Source organism: Stenella coeruleoalba, assembly GCF_951394435.1.
Source record: "Stenella coeruleoalba genome assembly, chromosome: 12".
In the NCBI taxonomy this organism is placed as follows: Eukaryota; Metazoa; Chordata; class Mammalia; order Artiodactyla; family Delphinidae; genus Stenella; species Stenella coeruleoalba.
This window is the reverse complement of record NC_137158.1, coordinates 30,988,769-31,010,952: the sequence shown is the minus strand read 5'-3', so window position 1 is coordinate 31,010,952 and position 22,184 is coordinate 30,988,769. Positions and strand designations below refer to the sequence as shown.

The 22,184-nt window shown below is 36.7% G+C and overlaps 1 protein-coding gene and 1 pseudogene across 17 annotated transcripts in view; both read right to left on the bottom strand.

Annotated features, from left to right (window-relative positions):
- The window catches only part of LOC307195594 (uncharacterized protein), a 920,801-nt gene that overhangs the window by 660,360 nt on the left and 238,257 nt on the right, over nucleotides 1-22,184 (bottom strand). The gene's annotated exons all lie outside the window — the stretch shown is intronic.
- On the bottom strand, nucleotides 5,766-7,085 carry LOC307195548 (peptidyl-prolyl cis-trans isomerase E-like; annotated as a pseudogene). Its single transcript has one exon. The product of its transcript is annotated as a peptidyl-prolyl cis-trans isomerase E-like (transcript).

The window sequence follows — 22,184 nt, the reverse complement described above, 5'->3', positions numbered from 1 at the left end:
ACTGGCACCAAAGAAATAGAGTTTTTGGGGGGACAATCACCATGCCATATTTATTCATCATAATGAATGACAGCCATCTGGAGCTATCATTTTTTTAAAATTTAAGACATTGTAAAAAAAACAGTAACAGCATTTTTAACCCAAGAAGTTCAAGAAAAAGAACAAAAAGAAGAGAGGCTGGAGGATGAGGAGGAGAAGTTAATGATTATTTTTAATAAATCACTAAGAGACAGACTCCAAGCAGGAACTCCCTGGGTTCCACTCTGGACAAATGTTCACATACACATAATCCACTTACTAAAGCCTGTTAGCTCAATATCAAAGAAACAATGTGGAAGTTTCAAAGTATTGGGGTTTGGTCTTCGGTGAGATATTTCTCTCTCCTCTCTTCCAAGAGGAATTGAAGTCTAAGGTTGATTAAACACCTTCTTGTGTGCCAGATCCCATTCTAGGTGTTTGTTTGACATGTGATATGTTATTTAACCTTTACTGTTCTCAGAGGTTATTATTATTGTCATTATTATTAATATTATTATTTTCAAATGAGGAGACTGGATGCACAGATGAAATCAAGCCACCTATCTACAGTCACACAGAGACTACGTGACAGCCTACATAGGTATATTGGTCAAGGGATGGGAGGACTAGGACAGGATGGATTAATGCAAGCAGATTCATCCTGACTTTAAAGGAGTTTCTCTCAATGCTTGAAAGCACTATGGAGCAGCAATATTCTTGAGAAGAGCCACGTGATTTAAGAAAGAAAAGGCATCTTAAATATCACCAAACAAAATTCTTTTATTCTAAGGATAACACTAACTGTAGGAAAGATATCCTACCCAGAGTCTGAGCCCAGACTTGAATCTTCTGTTTCTGTCTCCCAATTCGGATCTCTGTTCTCTACAGTTCAGCACCTCTCCCTGGGCAGCACATATTATCACTTGAACTAGTTCTCTCTGCTCCTTAGATCATGATAGACAGAAAGCTGGTTTTGCAGTCTTCCTCCAATAAAAAATAATACTAAACTGAGAAAATGCTTTTACAGGAGGCACTAAGTGGAATCATCTTGGAAGAAAATCACTTGACTACTTGTAGCCTCAGGCACTTGCGCCTCAGGTAAACCAAAACAGCCTTTTCTTTGTAATCATACTGCACCATTATCTAGTACAGGAGTTTTAGAGTATCTAGTAGAGGAGACTCAGTTTGTCTTGTGCCATGTCCCCCTTCTCAGATAGTGTTTTTAAATTCATGAAAGGAAATACATACATAGAAAACCAAATATATTAAAATTTTGATATCAAAAGTCTTTTAACTGCTTTGAGATATGATTAACATACAAAAAGCTATAGATATTTAATGCATACAACTCAGTGTGTTTGGAAATAAGTATACACTCATGAAACCATCATCACTATGAATGCCATAAACTTATCTATTAAAAGATAAAATTTCATTCTTTATTACTTCATTAAATAACAGTATCTAGCAACAATTCTAATAACATTAATTTAAAATAGTAATGAAGGTAAATCACTTTTGAGTTATCCATAATAATTATAATATGAAAATATCAAAGATTTCTATTAAGGCTAAAGTCATAAGTACTACAAACACCACTGTGGCTTTTTGCCAAATTTCATAAGTAAAGGAAATGCTAAGTATCATTACAGATTAGTGAAAATAAAGATGCAATTTCTGTTCTCTGAGTTTTACACACATACCCATTGTGAATTCCACATTCTAAAATCCCCCTGATTCTAGGAAAAGTTGGTGTGATAAGGTGATTGGAAAAGAAAAATACTGGAGGTTTTATTTAAGTTTCTAGAATATTGACTCACACACAAAAAAGTAGAATTCCTATATCCCCCCCAAATCTCAACTGCTCATGGCATAATGTCCTTGTTCCAAAAGTTACGTTTTATAGTCAACATTTAATAAGGGGTCTCATGAGACCAATGTTTGAAACAACTGAAATTTCTCTTAGAGGTAGAATCTTTGCACTCCATAGCTTCTAAATATCCAGAGGAAAGGGGAAGAAATGGGAGGGAGGAGTGTGAAAAATTGGGAATGAGTTGATTTTTTTTTTAAATCAGGCAGCACACGAAGGCAAGAAGGGTTTGAGGGTAATAAAGTCAATTAGTGGATCAAAGGATAAGAAGCCACATTTTGAAATAAAAGAGTGATAATTTTAAGCAGTAAGAGAGAGATTAGAATAGAGAAGTGATAATGCTATGCAGTTTAGATAGATGTTGGAAAACTGAATAGTAAAAGGGGGCAAAAAAAACACACCTCTACAAAAACAGCTGCCTAAATCAATCATCCCTTTATTTGTGGATCCTCGTTACAGAGATTTTGATTCACTAGTTTATCTTTGTATACTGTTGTTATCATTCGCTTTGTGGCTTTCAATCTTATTCCTCAATTAACTGACTTCTCTCAAATTGCTCTTTCTTCTTTATCATGCATAATAAACAACAATCCTAGTTTTCTTCCTCATCTACTTATTCTATTATTTTCCCCACATAGATTCCAAGTCAAATGTTACTTATAAATAATTTTATCCCCCAATTCCTAGTTGTTCATTAGCACTCAGCCTCTTGTATGCACAGTGTCAGTTCACCGTGCAAAAGATAATAAAACATGTGGAAATTCCTCAAACTATGTAGAGCTACATATTCTTGACCTCTGGAATCTGTAGGTACCATCCAGCATCCAGCAAAACCTCACAGGAATGAGCCCAGGATAAGAAGGGATGCCCTCTGACCACTAGTACCTGAGAGACAAACTGTGGACTGTGGGCAAATCAACATTCTGGACTTCAGGTTCCTCACTTGCAGAATGGGAATAGAATCTAAATAATTCTTTAGAATAAAGAGGTTATGGGTTTTCCTGGTGGTGCACTGGTTGCGAGTCCGCCTGCTGATGCAGGGGACACAGGTTCGTGCCCCAGTCCAGGAGGATCCCACATGCCTCGGAGCGGCTCGGCCCGTGAGCCATGGCCGCTGAGATTGCGCGTCCGGAGCGCAACAGGAGAGGCCACAACAGTGAGAGGCCCGCGTACCGCCAAAAAAAAAAAAAAAAAAAAAAAAAAAGAATAAAGAGGTTATAACTTATTACAATGACTACTTGTATGCATTTCATATTTCTTCTATTTGGGCTTCATCAAGCTTCTTAGATCTGTGAGTTTAGTATATTTATAACATTTTTGATGATTATTCCTTCAAATATTTTTGAGCTCTATCATCTATTTTGGAGAGTCCAATTACATGTATATTAGACTACATGGTATCATTACCCCTTTTGTCATTAATATTCTGCTCTTTTTTTCAGTCTTTTTCCTCTCTGTGTTTCACTTTAGATGGCTTGTATTGCTGTGTTTTCAAGCAATAGATCTTTCTTCTCTAGTGTCTAATCTACTGTTAATTCCTGCCAGAGTGTTTTTCATTTCAGATGTTATATTTTTCATCTAGAAGTTTGGGTCTTTTTTATATCATCCTTTTCTCTACTTGTCATGTTCATGCTTTTCTTTCCCTTTTTAAATATATAGATTTTATTTATAATAACTGTTTTAAAACCCTTGTCTGCTAATTTTACCATCTCTATCATTTCTCAGTCTGTTTCTGTTAGTTAATTTTCTCCCAGTTATAGGTCATCATTACCTATTTCTTTGCATGCTTGATAATTTTCCACTAGAAGTGAGACATGTTACTTTTTACTTTTCTGGGCTCTCGATTTTACTGTATTCCTTTAAATATAGTTGAGCTTTGTTCTAGGACACAATTAAATTGTTTAGAATCAGTTTGATTCTTTGAGTCTTGCTTTTCAGCTTTGTTTAGTATGGGTTCTGGGAAGCCATTAGTTTAGGGCCAATTTGGATCCACTATTAAGGCAATACCATTGTGAGGACTCTACTCAACGCCTCACATGTTAGGGTTCTTTCCATTCAGGCTGTAAGAGATGCAAAACTGTTCCCAGACTTATGTGAGCTCTCAAGATTGTTCTGCCTGCTCCTTCCTAGTGGTTCCTTCTCTGGTTTCAGGTAGTATTCTTACCTACCTGCATAGATCAGTACCCACCAAAGACTGAGGGGGATCTCTCAATACATTTCCTCCTCTGTTGTATTTTGCCCAACTATTTCTGGCTGTCTTGGGCTCCCCAACTCTTGCTGAGCTGTCTCCTCAACTCAGCAAGACAAGCAGGTTCTGTTTGGATTGACCTTACCTGGTCTGCATCCTGAAAATGGCCTCCAATCAATAAGCTGGGAAAATCACAGGGTTCTCTTCAATGTTTCCCTTCTCTCAAGAATCATTAACCTGGAGCTTCCCTGGTGGCACAGTGGTTAAGAATCCACCTGCCAATGCAGGGGACATGGGTTCGAGCCCTGGTCCGGGAAGATCCCACATGCCATGGAGCAACTAAGTCCGTGAGCCACAACTACTGAGACTCTAGAGCCTGCGAGCCACAACTACTGAACCTGCGTGCCACAACTACTGAACCTGCGTGCCACAACTACTGAAGTCTACGTGCCTAGAGCCCATGCTCCGCAACAAGAGAAGCCACCATAATGAGAAGCCCCTGCACTGCAACGAAGAGTAGCCCCTGCTCTCCACAACTAGAGAAAGCCCAGGCACAGCAATGAAGACCCAATGCAGCCAAAAAAAAAAAAAAAAATCATTATCCTGTGCTGCCTGTTGTCCAAAATTTGAAAACCATTGTTTCATGTATTTTGTCCAATTTTTAGGTTAAGATGAAAGGGTAAACCTATTGCCTGTCACTGTATTTTTGGAAATTGAAATCCTGACTTCTATGCCCAGCATTCCATTTGAATGCTGAATAAAATAGTTCTTTCTCTGAATTTCTAACAAAACTAAAACAAAACAACCCAACATATATCCTAAATCCCAATATTTTTAAAAAAAAATAAGGTAGTAGCAACAGAAATGCAAAGGAATGAAATACAATGCTGGCATTGGGAGACAGAAGATCTACTCCTGGGCTTTAACTAGGATAAGGTATTTGGGGGAAACTAATCTGGTTTAAATCCACATTTGATATATTTTAAAGTGAGATTTCACTGTATGATTAAGCATACCAACTGGAAAGTAACACTTTAAGGTGTTCATTTTTCTTAAAATGATGAGATATTTAGAGACAGCACTGCTAAATATTTTCTTAGTTCTGGGTGTTTATAAGAGTCAATAAAGTTGGTCCATTCCCTCTGTATAAGTGTAACAAATATCAGGCAAACACAAACACATGAGTTTGTATATTGGTAAAACTCCGTACAGCAAAATGGAGTTTTGCAAGTAGGCTTTGTACTATAACCTGCTATAGCCACATCACCAAAATTCAGTATAACACAGAGATTACAATTCTGGTGTAGGGCTAATGGTTTTAAAGCCCACTGCTATCTCTTACAACTGTGTTATAATGGGCAAGTTGCTTCTCTGAGCCTGTTTCACTATATACAAAATGGGGACAGTAGCATTATTTGGCGGAGGATTAAATACGCTCTTGTATGGAATCTGAACTTTATACAGTATCAGCCATATATTATTGTCAGCTTTCACTCTCTCTCATAAAGTCTCACCAAAGCCATCTTTTTTTTATCTTCTACTCCTGATTTTACAAGATGAGGTCAGAAATTCAAATTATGACAACAGACAACATAAATTTTCTTTCCTTAAGAGGAAATTATATTATTTGTAAAAAATATTGTTTTGAATAGAAAATCAATACTTCATAATGAATCAGCTTCTGCAGTGTTCAGATTATACTTACCTTTTCATATAATATATGTGACAATAACAAAAAGAATTCCCATAAGAATCTTTCTCAATTTCCATAACAGTTACAGAAACACCACTTAATAGGTAAATTTTAGAAAGGAGTAGTATATATTTTCTTTTTTTACAAAAACTATAATTTATTTTACCAAGGAAAACGCCTAGGAGTCACATTGGTGGACCCAGGAGAGGCCCTGGCCTGGAAAGGCCATGCACGGCCGTCCACGGTGGGGAGGGCGGCACCCGAGCCCATGGCCACACTTGGGGAAGAGCCAGAGGAGGCCCAGGCCATGCCTGCAGAGGAGCTGCCCCATGCTGACCCCGAGGAAGGGCCAGGACACAAAGCCCTGCTTGCTGCAAATGGGACACCTTGAGTGCTGGTTCCCTGGGCTGACAGCTGCCCTCTCACATGTACTCCCCACAGTCGGAGATGATGACTTTCTGCTTGGATTTCCCGTCCTTGCTGCCCTGGGCCTCAATCGGCCACAAGACGTCCAGGCCTTCCGTGACCTCCCCAAATACCACGTGCTTGCCGTCCAGCCAATCCATCTTGTCACATGTCAGGAAGAACTGGGAACCGTTGGTGTTTGGGCCTGAGTTGGCCATGGAGAGCAGGCCTGGTCCCGTGTGTTTGAGAATAAAGTTTTCATCGTCAAACTTCCTCCCGTAGGTGGACTTGCCCCAGTGCCCTTGTGGTTGGTGAAATCGCAGCCCTGGCACATGAACTGGGGGATGATATGGTGGAAGCTGCTGCCCTTGAAGCCAAAGCCCTTCTCGTGGGTGCACGGGCAGTGGAAATTCTCTGCTGTCATGGGAACGACGCCTGAACCCAGGAGCATCTGGATTCAGCCTGCTGGCTTGTTCTCAGTCTTGATGTCCATGTACACCTGAGGGTTTGACTGGGCTTTTTTTACAGCGGGCTCTCCCTCCTGGGTTTCCACTTTGGGAGGCTCTGTCCCTTCTTCTTTATTCTCCTCAAGAGTCTTCCCAGAAAACTTCTTCAACCAGCCATCCTCGGACCAAACTGGTCTGGAAGAGCCTTCCTTAATCCTTATGGGTTTTGCCAAATTGACACGAATTGTCCATATAAACAGCTCAGGTTCATTCATGCTGTCTACAGCTGCTGCAGCATCCTCTGCCAACTCAAATGCAACAAAAGCAAATCCTCGGTGCTTTTCTGTTTCCTAATCCAGGGGAATCTGGATATTTGTGCTGTCTCCAAAAGGGATAAAAGCAGCATGAAGAACTTTGTCATCCACCTCCTCTGCAAGTCCGCAACACTCGCTTGGTAGTGGCCATCTTGCTCTCACCAAGGAGTAATATTTTAAAGGAGGTTTTTGACAGTTTTGTCAATGTATTTATGTCATCTTCTGTCATGATAGTGGGTCTACAAAATTATTTTATAATTATTTTATGATAAAACAGCATGCTTATAATCTAGTGTATGCCTTCATTATTTGTAAAATCTTCCCATTATATGTAGGTTTAAAAACAAAAAACTTCTTGTCACTTATTTTTAACTAAGAGACACATTAAATACCAGCTTTCTTGAACATAGGAAAAATGTAAAAATATAGTCGGGGAACACTGAAGAGAATGATAAAAAAAAATTTAGGGGAAATGAAATTTTATTTAAGCTCTTAAAATTTGATCCAAATACAGATCACTATAAATAGCAATTATTTAATTATGTAAGAATAATTATTACATAGGATCTCAAAGTAAATAATTTTGCTCCTACCATAAAATATTATTTGTCTCTAGATTTCAGTACTTAGAATCAAAGTCCACAGATCAGCAGGTTAAGAAAACACATGCTGTATATATTTACAGCTATAACTTGCATTACAAGAGAATTAAAAAGAAATGAGGCTATAAAGGAAAGACTTTTATGGATGAATCTCTTCTAAGTGATATATGTGATACAAATGATTAGCATTAACTGATCTTCTTGAAGAATGTACTGGTATAATTCATTATAATGGCTTCGAAGTGCAATTAGTGAACTATAGTGTAAATGACACTGCTGTTCATAGTCCTACCCATAAGAGTAATTATATTTTGAAAACTACTTAGTGAAAAATTGATTGAATGAGTCCTGTGGGCATAGATAATTGAGATAAAAATATGTAAACAAAATGCCTATTAATAGGCTTTATGGCACATTTATATATTTACATGGTTTACTAATGCAATATTTTATAAATGGAATTTTTTAACTTTTCTTTTTAAGTAGATTTCTAACATAGAAAAACTGGATTTATATATTTCATTTAATAAAGCTAAACTATTTCTCTAAATACGATGTAATCATGTTTTTAACTGGATGAAAAAAGAGCAAATGTCCTATTATAATGACAAAGTAAGCAAGAAATAAAATATCAAATTTCAAGTCTTCTTAAGAAATAGGATAATCCTATTTATATTTTTATACTCCAAGTAAAAGGAAAATCATAGTAGGTGACACTATATCATAACCAAGAGTCCACAAAATATAAATCAAAATTATTCTATATCTATAGGATATAAAATAATAACTCAAAAATATTTTCATTGTTTATTTAGGTACTACACTATCATATTGGTAAAAATACATGTTATGAATTAATTCTTAATCTAAAGGTTTATCGTTCTAATATCAAAAAGACATATAAATATATATGTACCCTATATTCCATATTTACAAAGGTATAATTTTACATATGTATATGTAGATACACACACACACACAGGAGTACTAGACTGAGAGATTATAGGTTTGATTTCTAGCTCATAGAGATTAATGGTTTAAGTTTCAGCTTTATATCTAGGTAGTAGACAACTGAGGACCTGAGATGACTCTTTTGTAAAATGAACATATTGCACTGTATGAAATCTAATTCTAAAGTTCCATGAGACAGGACTCTGTGGGTGAAACTTAGAAATTAGCCAGACTTACTCTTATTCATATTCCATATATCTTATTAGTCAGCCCTGAGCTAATTTGATGAGCTGCAGTTTTCTCAGTTGTTAATGGGAATATGATCATTTCTACCCCATGGAGTTATTGTGAAGATCATGTGAGACAAATTTGAAATTAACAGATATTGTTCTTGGCCCACAGAAACTATTCAATTTCAGCTATTGTAGTTGTCTGTAAACTCTAGCTTAGACTAAATTATGCTGAAGTAACAAAAAAAGCCCAAATTTCAATAACTTAAAACAACAAATGTTTATTTTTGCTCACATTATCATTTGTGGGTTGGCTACAGCTCTGCTCAATATCTTCTTCATTGAAGAACCCACACTGAAGGAACAACTGCTAATTGAAACATGTGGTCTCACTTAGAGGGAAAAGAGTAATACACAGCTGCAAAATGGCTCTTAAAGCTTTCGTTAGGAAGGAAGTGATTCACATCATTTTCAACACAATACATTGACCAAAGCCAATCTCATGCTAAGCCTGACATCAATGGGATAGAAAAGTATAATTCTCTAGCAGGGAGGGGCCAGTTGGAAAGGGCAGTAGATAATTTTGAGAATATACAACCTATTATAAAGTCCTTCAGTCCTTTTGAATCCAATTACCCCTGCGGCCATCTGCTCTGTAGAAATATGTGTGATGCATCTCTGTTTCCACTCATATATACTTACATACCAATATGCAGTAAATGTACATTTTATGTATATTTACATAAAATGTACACCTTTCTTGTAACCTTAACTCTGAAAATTAAATAGGTTCATATGCCTAAGGACCAAAAACAAGCAGAACTTAAAGACTGATTATCATGACATCATGCATGGATGGCTAACATTTATTTGCTTCGCAACTATTTGGAAATGGGAAAGAACCAACAGGTTTTACAGCAAAATCTTGATTAATAAAATCTAGTTGTTACTCTCAATTAAATATGTGTGTATGTATTTATTTGTATGCTACCATTTGTTTATATTTTACTATGCTACCCTGCATGGCTTTGACTTTCAGGAAATATATAAAATGAAGCCAACAACAAGATGGCTTCATGTCACATCTTAGTGCTTTTTGTAAGCCAATCAAAGGCCCTTCATCTTGCCTGCACTACTGTTGATATCAAAATGCTTAAATTCTGTGACATTGGTACAAGTTATGGTTTAGAGTATTTTACCACCACATTCCTAGTACCTGGGACAGTATGTGGCAGGAGGAAGATACTCAACAGTGTTGATGAGTAAATGAATAAGTAACTGAATAGATATTTTATTGGCTGCTATGATTAACATATTTTTTATCTTAGTTCCTAAAAGGACCTTTAATTAGTTATATTGCAATCTAAAGAAAAAGCCATTTAAAGACGTATAAAATGCTTATTTCAGCAATAAAGTGAAAACCAAATATCTTGGCATCTCAAAAGTACAATGTACAAAAGTTTTGCTGCATTATTTGTGAAAGAAAAAGAGTCAGAATTTCTTGTAACAGTTTCTCTGTTGATCTGAAGAAGTGTCTGGTATAGAAGGGAAAGAACAGATGAGTCCTTCAAAAAAAAAAAATGTTAAGTTTTTGATGAATATTGTGAATAGGTATTAACCATTTTGTCTTTTTTTCTTCTATTGATAATCCATGACTTTGATTTTCACACAGTAAAGTTTCCTTAACAGATAATACCCTCTTCGTGGTTTTATTTAAAAACCAATCTTTTAAATAATCACATGGTGTCTCATTATATTAAACATCAATGGATCAAATCTCTTCATCATAAAGCAAAAAGTCTTCATGATCAAAAAACTGTAAGAATGTATTCAGTGGCTACTGCTTTCACATCTACCCCTTGATTCCCCATATGTACTGGCATTCTACAAAACCTAAGAATACAGGATAGTCTCCATATACTATTAATAAAACAGTCATCATTTACTGAGCATCTGATATTAACTTTGTACTATGCTAAACATTTTTTGTTGGCTAACTCAGGCCATCCTTAGAATAATCCTAAAAAAAATAGATGGTATTTTTACCATTTTATAGGCAGTGAAATTGAGGCTCAGAGAGAATATATCTACCAAATAGTGGCAGAGTGAGGATTCAAACTCATCTTTTTAGGTATAGATACTGAAGCAGGTGTGTTTTCTATAGTTGTATATGTGCCTGGTATACCTTGGAAATTTTCAATCTAATAAATCTTTCGTGCTAAATTAAAAGCCACTTTCCTTTGAAGCAACGTCTCTGCCTTAAGATTAAATGAGAAAAAAATCTGTATTGCTTATCTATTGCTATATGACAAATTACCACAAACTTATTGGCTTTTTAAAAAACCACATTTATTATCTCACAATTTCTGGGGGTCTACAGTCTGGGAATGGCTTAACCGAGTCCTCTGTTCAGTCTCACAGGATGTTGGCCAAGCCTGTGTTCTCATCGGAAAACTAGTCTGGAGAAGAATCTCCTTCCCTGATTACATGGTTTGGGGCAGCATTCAGTTCCCTGCAGTTGTAGTACTGAGAGTTTCATTTTCTTGTTGGCTGTCAGTTGGAGGCTGCCATCAGCTCTAAGAAGCCACCTGCAGTACCTTGCCAAGTGAGATTTCTCAACATGAGTGCTTGCTTCCCAACAACCAGCCAATAATAGCAAGATTTCCTATGCACCCAGGAGGCATTTTACATACTCTACTGCCTTTCTCAGAGTCCACTTGTCTCCAATGACACATTGTAAGGTCCCAGTAAGAGACCATAGTGGATACCACCACTCAGGCATCTTCAAGTAGTGACCACAAAGTGCTTGGGAGAGAATGGTCATGGTCAAAAAAGAAAAGTTTAAAAAAGAAATTCTTGGGCTTCCCTGGTGGCACAGTGTTTGAGAGTCCGCCTGCCAATGCAGGGGACATGGGTTCGTGCCCCGGTCCTGGAAGATCCCACATGCCACAGAGCGGCTAGGCCTGTGAGCCATGGTCGTTGAGCCTGCGCGTCCGGAGCCTGTGCTCTGCAACGGGATAGGCCACAACAGTGAGAGGCCCACATACCGCAAAAAAAAATTTTTAAAAAAAGAAATTCTTGTATGGTTTATGGGAGTATATCAAGCTTCAGTGGTATGGTAAAAGATAGGGTTTTTTTGTTTGGAACATTAAACATTGGTTCCTTTCCCTATACAGAAGGCAGCTGTGTATCTAAAAGGCTAATATTTATTTAGAACCTACTGTGAACCAACATTCACTACTTTCACAAATGTCATCTCATTCAAATATTTATTTCTATAATTCTCCAACACTGTGAAATAAACATTATTAACCATAAATGAGAGTTGAAAATATGATCAGAGAGGAACCCCTCGATAGCAATTGGATATAAGTTACAGAAGCAGAAATTGTATTTTATAGTTATTGTGTTCCTAGAAACCTACAAGGTATTCCTATCTAAGAAAGTATTCATGTTTCAATTAATAAATGATTTCTTAGAAGGGAAATTTTTACTTTTTTAATGGTTTAAATGAGGTAGAGATAATACATATAAAATAATAATAATGATAACATGCATTTGACATTTACTAAGCATCAGGCACTGTTAGAAATAAATTACCTCGTTTATTCTGCACAGTCTACTGAGATATAAACTATTATTATGTCCATTTTATAGATAAACAAACCAAAGACTGAAGAGGTTAAGTAATTTGTCAAAGTCACACGGGGGCCAAGCCAAGATCTGAATCCAGGAAATCTTAGTCCTTGATTCCAAGGGCCCCTGAGGGCCAATTCACTTTCTTCTTCAAATACCATTTGCTATATATATATATATATATATATATATATATATATATATATATATATGTGTGTGTGTGTGTGTGTGTGTGTGTATAATTTGAAACACAAATAATTTACAGTGAAGACAAGTCTAAGAAGATCTGAATGAATGCTTTAAGATGAAAAATCTACATTTCATGTAACCAGGTCATTCCAATTTTCTCATTTCCCAATATATGTTTAAATTTTAATTGTGATGTTTCTTTGAAAAGGTGCCCTTCTACATTTTCAAACCCTTCTTTCTTTACATATGGAGTAAGGCAACTCTGCAGCTTCTAATCACCTCCTTAATACGAGTTTTTTGAAATGGTAAATTGCTGTGAGATGAAAAGTAGATCTCATATTTCTTGAGGCTAAATTCAGTACTCAGCTACAAATGTGGTCACAAGGTCTCCTTGCTGAGGTCTTTTATGCTACTTTAATTAAGTTTCAGCTATTATTATTACTGCTGCCTCTAAAGGTGCATAAAGTATCTTAGGAAACCTGGTTCTGAGGGCATCTATACTGTTTTTCCCTAATCAATCTTGAGATTAATTTCACGTTCAATCTTGCTGTCTGCTAGGTGCTCTGTGCTCTAGCATCCTTCTTAAATTGATCTGAAACCATGTTTAAAGATCAAACCTTGGCCACACAAGGTTTGACAACATTATACCTGGTATGAAAAAATGTCTCTGGTGCCCTAAACAAAAATTAATCTGGAGGGGTGCAGGCTGCATCCTCAGGCATGGTATCGTGGTTGCAAGTCAGCTTCATTGCTCTGTTTGTTGTCCCAGAGCGGCCAAGGACAGGATGCTGCTCCACTGTGCCTCTGTAGCAGTTGGCGGCCAACAGCTCTCTATGGGAAACTCGAAAGTGGAAAGGCAGCCAATCATGCATGGTATAATTTACATCTGACTGATGAAGGTCTAAGAATCACAGAAACAATTAATTTGTATCAGGACTCCTGTGGCCAAAAAATAAGAGATTATGCCACCGGTTCCCACTTTTAATTTTTGCCTGATCAATCACCTGACTTTCCACATCTACTTTGTTTTCAGAATCAACTTTTGCAGCACAGATGTTAAAGGATGCAGCAGAAAAAGTTTCTGGAAAACCAGAACACCAAGGAAAACACTCATTGATAAAACTCACTTGTCACTGCACCACATTATCCCTTTTTCAATTTGATAATGGTAAGTCATTTTCCCCACAACTGCAAGGGAGGATTTAAAAACTCTTTTTTAAAATAAACCACTTTGTTTTTATTCATGTAAGAAAGATTACAATGGCCAGGAGAAAGGAAAAAGAATAGTGGCTACTTCCTAGGAGGAGAACAACAGCAGGAGCAATTTAAAATAAAAATAACTAAAGATGCCTTAACTTTGTAGCTAAAAATGAAATGAAAATTGCAAAAGCAATTTGTGGCAGGAAGCCTTTAAAATGTTCTAAGGATTGTTCTCATTTTGCATAAGCCATGGCTAATCTTTAAAACAGTTAGTACATTAAGCATATGTATATCTGATTCAACACTCTATTGCAGGCAGAAGCCCCTCAATTATGAAATTGTAGAAGGATGGGTCTGACAGAGTCTCATCTAATTACAGGAGCAAATTACAAGTTCATAAACTTCATAAAGCATTCTAATATCTTTCCTTAATAAGAAATCTCACTGCTCAAACCAGGAATATGTCTAACACAGTCATATTTTTTTCTACTATTCTTGGCATGTAATTGCCCTTTACTTGTAACAATGCACAAAACAATAGAAAATAGCATTCATCGTTTTTTATTGATCAAATGTTTAAATTAGTATTAATCTTGTTCACACACTTCTAAAAGATGATTTAACATGAATGCAATCGTTTATGTTTGCTTTGCAATTATCTAATATTGCTTCCTAATCTTATAGAAGTGCACAATGAAATGGAGAGAAGTAAAATGGCTAAGTGTCAAAGGATGTAGGGAACTGAAGCAGAAATTAGAATCCACATGGCCTTAGAGGTATTTCTTTGCTTTGGTCCCGAAGTCAAACAGAGGGATTAATAACAGTATACAATATGCAGTATTGGCTTTTCTATAACTCTGGTGGCTTGTACACTGAACTGTCTTTAACCATATAAACTACTGTGGATGATTAATTCGGTGATATGTTATACTATTACTATTTCTGCCTAAGCAAAAATTTTTCAGTGTAAACTGAGTGCACCATATTATTCCAACTCTACGAAGACAGCACTGATTCCTCGGCACTTGGGAAAAGATGGTCCACGCCAGAAAAAAATGCACAAATCTTGATCAGTCATCTATGATACCCACCCGTTCCCTCATAAGAGCTTTCACTGAGCACAGATTCACTAACTGACCTTAAGTGTTGCTAAATTTTATCAGTTCCATAGTACTGTTGGTTTTCATTCATCCCATGTAAACCTTCCCATTGATATGCTTATGACATCTTGACTATGTTTTCCTGTGCTACACCATTTTCACAGCATAAACATGAATGTCAAAATTTTTAAATAGAAATATTTAAATTGATTTTGTTAACTCAGTTTCTTAGTACAAGAAGCTGAAGTTGGAGAAAATTTTTTATGTTAATTAATATCCATCATAATTTATTTGATAAATCTAAAAAGGTGAATTTCCAGTCTCTCTTTCTTCTAAGAACTAACAAGTTGGGTAGGTTTTACACATGACAGTGAGGGAAAGAAAGAACCATGAACACAAAGAGCCTTTCTTGTTTCTTTGGCTCAGGGAGGCAGTTACCAATATCCTATTAGTCTCTGATTCGGCTAGAGCTCAGGAATGAGTGAGGCCTAACACTTATCTTTTCTATATCCTCCCTGCCATGTAGTTCTGAGATCCAGGTGCCATAGGTGCCCACCCATGAATGTTTTGAGCACCCTGCTCTAATCCCCACCCAGCACACAGGCATAGGCTTTTACCAACCTCCCTGCTTCAACGGTAGCAACTTAGACCCTCACACATGATAGGTGGTTTATCCATTGGGAAGGAACCAAATTTGGTGGGGTGAAGAAGGGGCCCCCAGGTCTGAACAGTTTTAGGGTGATGCTTTCTATCAACTCTTTCTCCATCCCCAGGCATGGGGCTGCTGACTCTAGGGTTTAGAAGAGAAACTCAGAAATAAAAGCAATAGTACCAGCTGTGCACTGATCTGCATGGACTAAAACAACATGCAATCCCTAAAGGGGGAAAAGGTTGCAAATGATGCGACACACATTTTCTCTGGTATTAAAATCGTTAATCCTATTAATAGAGGTTACCTGCGAAGTCCATTTTAACTAACCTGCACTTAAACAACATGAAGGATGATAGAGAGAAAAAGACAAGTGTACCTGCACAGTGTCCCAAGTCCAGCTATAAAGTGACAGCAAGTGCCAGGATGACTGGGTTAATACGAGGCCTTTAGAATTCTGTACTTGGAAATGATACACACAATTACTGTTTCCCATTCTCATATATAAAACAAATATATCTGTATACAATTCTCAGTAATACTCCAACAAAGATGCTGAATACTAATAAACAATGTCGATATCACATGGCAGCACTTAAACCTGCACATGACACTTCCATGTATCAAATTTGCTGGATATGTAGTAGAAAGCCTTATTGAGATAATTGGCAGATTATCTTATAGAATTTTTTTTCTTTTACAATCAATTAAATCAGAAAATTAATCTAAGTAGCCAACAGTTCCAGACTTGGCACCAACTGCAGCTAAGAAATCCCTGAATTCCTTGATCCTACGACCCTACAAGTTCTAGCTGGAGCTTAGGAAAGTTCCCTATCACAGTGGGGCATTGGTTGCACAGTAATACTAGAGGCCACTGCCTCATAATGTTGATTTTTAGCTGCTAAGATCCATTTACTCATACTTTCATTAATTGAACAAATGTTTATTGATATTATATTATATTGATGTTGATATTGATAGTAGTAGTTCCTACTATGTGCTGGCTACTATGGTAAGCACAGGGAATAAGTAAGAGAAAAATCACTGCTTTCAAGAAATTATTAATCAAATAAATTAGTTATTCTCAATTTTTTTCTGCCCCAGTAAGCCTAAGAGCTGTGACATAGTCCACTCAGTATAAGCAGCTTCTGGTGGAAGTAACTATCAAGCTAGGGAGATGGGTGTGTGGAGAAGGCAGGATCGGGTATCTGGTATTTTTTAAATTTTAAAACAGATTTCCCTTATTTTGGTGGAGAATCACTATGGTAGAAATAACTAAATAAAGTTCTTTTTCCTCTCATTGCTAGAGGTAGCATCAGCTAGTAAAAGAAAAAGAGAATAAACAAGTCACTATGATTTCATTGCTTTGTTGGCCAAAGTAGAAAGTATAAAAAATACCAATATAAACAGATACCACTTATTTAATGTTTCCCACATGACAGCTGTTTTACATACATTTTGTCATTGAAACTTCACAAGAACCCTGAAGAGTAGGTACTGTTATTACTGGGTGACCATATATTCTGCTTTGCCTGGACAGTATCAGTTATACCTATCTTAATTATTAATAGTTTCTCCTTTCTCTCTCAAAAGTGTGTCAATTGGATAATAAAGTATTCTTTTTTATCCACAAAATAGCAGCTTCATATAGTCCAGTTTAATAGATGAGTTTATAATAATGTCATGGCAATCTTGGAAGGGCTTTTCTAAAGCTCTGTTTAAATAATGTTGGTGTCCCAACACTACATCCTTTAATCAATTCCACTGCTATGCAATGTGCTCGTTGAGAGCCATGGGGACAGGAGGGCATAGAACAAACATCATGTACTAGTGGTAGAGAGTTAGAAGGTGTCCACCTCCCTCCTGATAGATACAGAAACTGGAAATAATGGTTCTTGGTCAGAAAACCTTATGAGATATATTTCCACAAGATATATAATGGCGACAATTCCATACCCAGATTAGAACTCATTATAAAGAATTTGATAAAATGAGGGAATTCCCTAGCAGTCCAGTGGTTAGGACTACGAGCTCTCACTGCCTAGGGCCTGGGTTCAATCCCTGGTTGGGAACTAAGATCCCACAAGCCCAGTGGTGTAGCCAAAAAAACCAAAAAACAAAATAACAAAATTTTGATAAAATGAAAGAATTTGAGTAAAGTTTACCGTAATGAGATTTGAAGATGAATCCCCACTCTTTGGACTCCTTTCCTATTAAGGATCAGAGTGTAGCAACACCTTTTGTAAATTATAATGGCTTACTTATTTTCAAATTTGACAAAAGTAACAAAGTTGTATCCTCATATTGAATTCAATATGATAATAGTGAAAAGGCAAATGTGAGTGCCAAAACAGAAGGCAACATGGAAGCAGCTATAAATGAATGATTTAGCACTCAGTGAAGGAAACTGAATTCTTCCTGCCACCAAATTTTGCAACATTTATATGCACACTGATTATGAATTTTTTCATACTTTTAAAACATCCATATCATACTGTTTGGACTATATAGCTCAAATGCATTCCAGCCTTGCTCAATTTACCTGGTTTTGCACACGTGCATTGGTAATGACCAACAAAATTCCATTGATGGCAGCAATCTCAGAAACAAGCTTCCCAGATAATCAGTAAACCCCCATTCCCCACTATCAACCCAACAGCGATCTTCTCATCAGATAACAGTTGTTAGAATTCCTTTATCACCAATTCATCATTAGAGCCAACAAGTATTGATTTATAGTCTGGTAAGGGGAAAATTCCATTTACAGAAAGTTTTGCTGCTTAGGAAATTGTCTGAATCATCTAGAATTATCTGAAAAAAAAATCTTCAAATGGCTTTTTCATCTCTGAATTTTTGTTAGGCCCCTGGGGTAATGGTTTAAGCCATGAAGGCATCTCTACTAGAGAAGGAAAAACTCCTATGTGAGTGCAATAAAGAGGACAGTGTTTAATTATTTATCTGTTTTCAAAGAGCACCACTTTATTGGAAACCATTACTTATTTGCCCAAATATTTGTAGAGATTGTGTGATAGAATTAAATGCACATATACTGCAGATTGGCAAAAGAAAGATTTTCTTGAAGGAAATGTTACAATATATACGTTTTCTATTACTGATTAAAGATGAATTATTTCTATAAACTATCTGCAAAATTATGAAGGAAGTTAATGGCAGATATATTTTCTCATCATATGCAGTCACTCATCATGGGGACTCATCTAATGCATAGCTTAAGGTTCCCCAGTACTTAGAATGACGAGGTCCTCATAAGACCACCTTGTCTACCTAAGCTGCCCACTTGTGAATCATCCAAGTGCCCTTCAGGATGATGAGCTTTTGATTAGTCCTTTCAATTAGTGTTTATTTTCTCGAGTAGAATACTCACAACAGTTTCAAAGCTCTGACTCTCCTTTAATCGCTGCCTTTAAATTAAGAGCAATAGATTTTTTTTAACTGGTCTCCTGCTGCTTTGGCCAGAAGATCAAGTATGAATGCAATTTAAATATGAAAGCTAGCATCCAATACACAAAGACTTACTTTTAACTAAAGGTGAAAATTCACTCTAACTCCATTAAGTAAAAGCCATTACTATGTATCCGAACCTGCTGACACATTCTTGATTGATACTTGTGCTTTCCCATCAGTGGAAAGATGAAACAATTACTTTTTTGAGAAGACTGAACAAACATATCCACCCTACACGTTTTTCCCAAGGTACCCTAGAAATCTTATGTTCCTAATTTTATTTCTAAAATTGGGAGTTGCCTCACAAAATTGGATATTTAAAAAGTCACAATAAAAATCATCTATAAAGGACATTATTGAGGCAACTGGGAAACTTGAATATATATATTAGATAATTTTATTGCATCAATATAAAATTCCTTGGACATAATAATAGTACCATAGTCAGGTAGGAGAATGTATGTTCACAAGACAAAGGCTGTAGCATTTAGGGGTGGAAAATCTAATAGCTTGCAAATTGTTCATGTATATATACATATGCACACATATAAGTAAACATAAATAGTAAGTATGGCAAAATATTAATAATTAGTGAGTCTAGATGAAGGGTGTAAGTCTGTTTGTTGTTTTCTTCTTCCAACTTTTCCACAGGCTTGAATTTATTCAAATTTAAAGCTCTGAAAAATTCACCTTCCTTACCATAATTATCTTCTCCAAATTACAGAAGCCATTTATCATTTACTGGCAAAAAGACAGAGCTTCTAACTAGGTGGTCGGAGCACAAGGCATACTACAGAAGCATGAGAAAGTTAAGTCAAACTAAGTGGGTGGGCAAGAGATCCTGGCAGGTCCAAGGGCTAAGAGGTCAAAAAGGAACCTGAAAAGTTCCATGGAAGCATTTCCTCTGTGGCTCTGAACCAGGGTGACTGAAGTCTCTTGTCAACCTTAGATTTTCATCTCTGTAACGGCATGTCTCACCCAGTCTGTGCAGCCCTTGGGCCCTGGCCTTTCTGCTGTGCACTTTATCCTTCTTACAGGAGGAAAATAGCCCATTTTCCCTGGGCACCTCAGAATGCTTCCAAGATGGCGGGATAGTGTCTTCTGACTAGCTGAATAGAGTGTGCCTGGCCACAGCTAAAATCCACTGCCACAGTTGAAGTCTCTCTAATGCCACTGGTAGAGGTAACTCCAATTCAGCATTTAGGTCTCAGGCTCTTCCAAATTCGAAGTTGTAGAAAGTTGGGCTAGCAACTCAGCACTAAGTCAGTTTACCATTGGTTTTGCTGTGTTTCAGGCCCCATTTCTAGTAATTCACCTCCAGAATTATTTTGTGACCCAAGGTCCAATTCTAATGCCTAGGGTTGTGTCTCACTACCCCAACTCCACCCATCCACTTCTTCCTCACCCCATGCCTGAGTATCTATTACTATCTATGACTAGTAAACTCCTCTAGGACTAGGTCCTAATGTTATCTCTTTACTTTTCCAGGAGCTGGACACTTACCCTTGAACTCCCACTGCCATAGTTAAATTCTCACTTTCTTTTTCCAGGCTAGCTACCAACTACTGTTGCTTCCCCAACTGTCATCTGACTGCTCCTAATGCTAATAATTCTCAATCATAGGAACAGGTAGCCTCCTATAGCCCCTGCCTGCTGCAACTTGCTGACTGCAAGATATTCTTATGTCCCACTGCCTCTCATTGCCTATTTCTGGGACCATCCCACATGGCTTGTCCTATACCAGTGATTCTATTTTCTTCTCATATCACCTAATCTAGCCTATCCAATTGCCAACTGAACCAGATTCCAAGATAGCTAAAAGTACAAATATAATTCATTCGTTCATTTATATATGAATATATTTAGTAGGTACTATGTGCCTAATTCTGTACAAGACATAGGCACTGAGAAGAGTTTTAGTTTTCTGGCATTCCAACGATGATGTGTGGATACTTTGTGAATCTTGCCTTCTTGAGTCAGAAGAAAAGATTGTCAGGACCATAATATAAACTCAGCCCCAATCCAGGGAATTCTTATATGACAGATCATTTTGTACAGACATCCCAAGAGACAATGTGGGTCCCTTGATATGGTATTAAAAGTGTCATATTCATAGGCAGGTGTATGACAATAATAGTCATGAGCTATTGACAAGGTATATCAAGTAACGTAAGGTTTAAAATAAAGATTAACATTAGCAGGTTACCTGAGATTACATGCTATTTCATTATTCAGGCCCTGGTTTATTTGTGGCTATCAAGAGGTATACATCTTTTCAAGACCACAAAAATTTCAGAATTTTATGTGAGTAGTGGTCTAAAAAAAGTATATTATGTCAAAGTTGAAAGCCTAGGGCTCTGTGACCCCCATTAGCCAAACATGGGATTATGAATAGATTAATCTTTTGTCAGTCTTATGTTATCTTCTCCATATTAGGGCATATTATAGAACTAGTTTTTCCAGTGTATTATTTGTCAAGAAAAAAATGTTCTAAGAGATGAAGGATTTTTTTTTTAATCTCTAACTTTGTCCCCAAGTCCTTTGAGGAACAGAATTTCTAGACTGAATAAATAATATATGAGTCTCACAAATATGAAGTATCAATGGTAAATATAAGACTGAATTATAGGAACACCGTGATGGTTAATTTTGTATGTCAAGTTGGCTGTTTTGTCAAACATTATTCTTGATGTTTCTGTGAGAGTGTTTTTGTATGAGATTTACAATTAAATCCATGGACTTTAAATAAAGCCAATTGCCTTCCATGGTGAGCGGACCTCATCCAATCAGTTAAGGCCTAAATAGAACAAAAAGCTAATCTCTCCAGATCAAGAGGGAATTCTTCAGCAAACTGTTTTCAGACTTCATCTGGAACTTTAGCTCCTCCTGGTTGTACAGCAGATTGCCTATGGACTCAAACAGCAACTTTTTCCTAAGTGTCCAGCCTGCCGGCCTCCCTCATCAGAGTTTGGACTCATCAAACCTCCTTAATTACATGAGCCAATTCTTTAAAATAAATCTCTTTATATATATTTTCATATATTATATATAAAATATATAGTTGTGTGAAAGAAATAGATATATGTATGTATATATGTATATTTTTTTCATTCTATAGATCCTGTTTCTCTAGAGAACCCTGACAAATACAGACACCAAGGAAAAAATTTATCACTCAAGACTAAACACATGATCTGCTACCTCCCTTTAAAGAGACATAACCTTCCC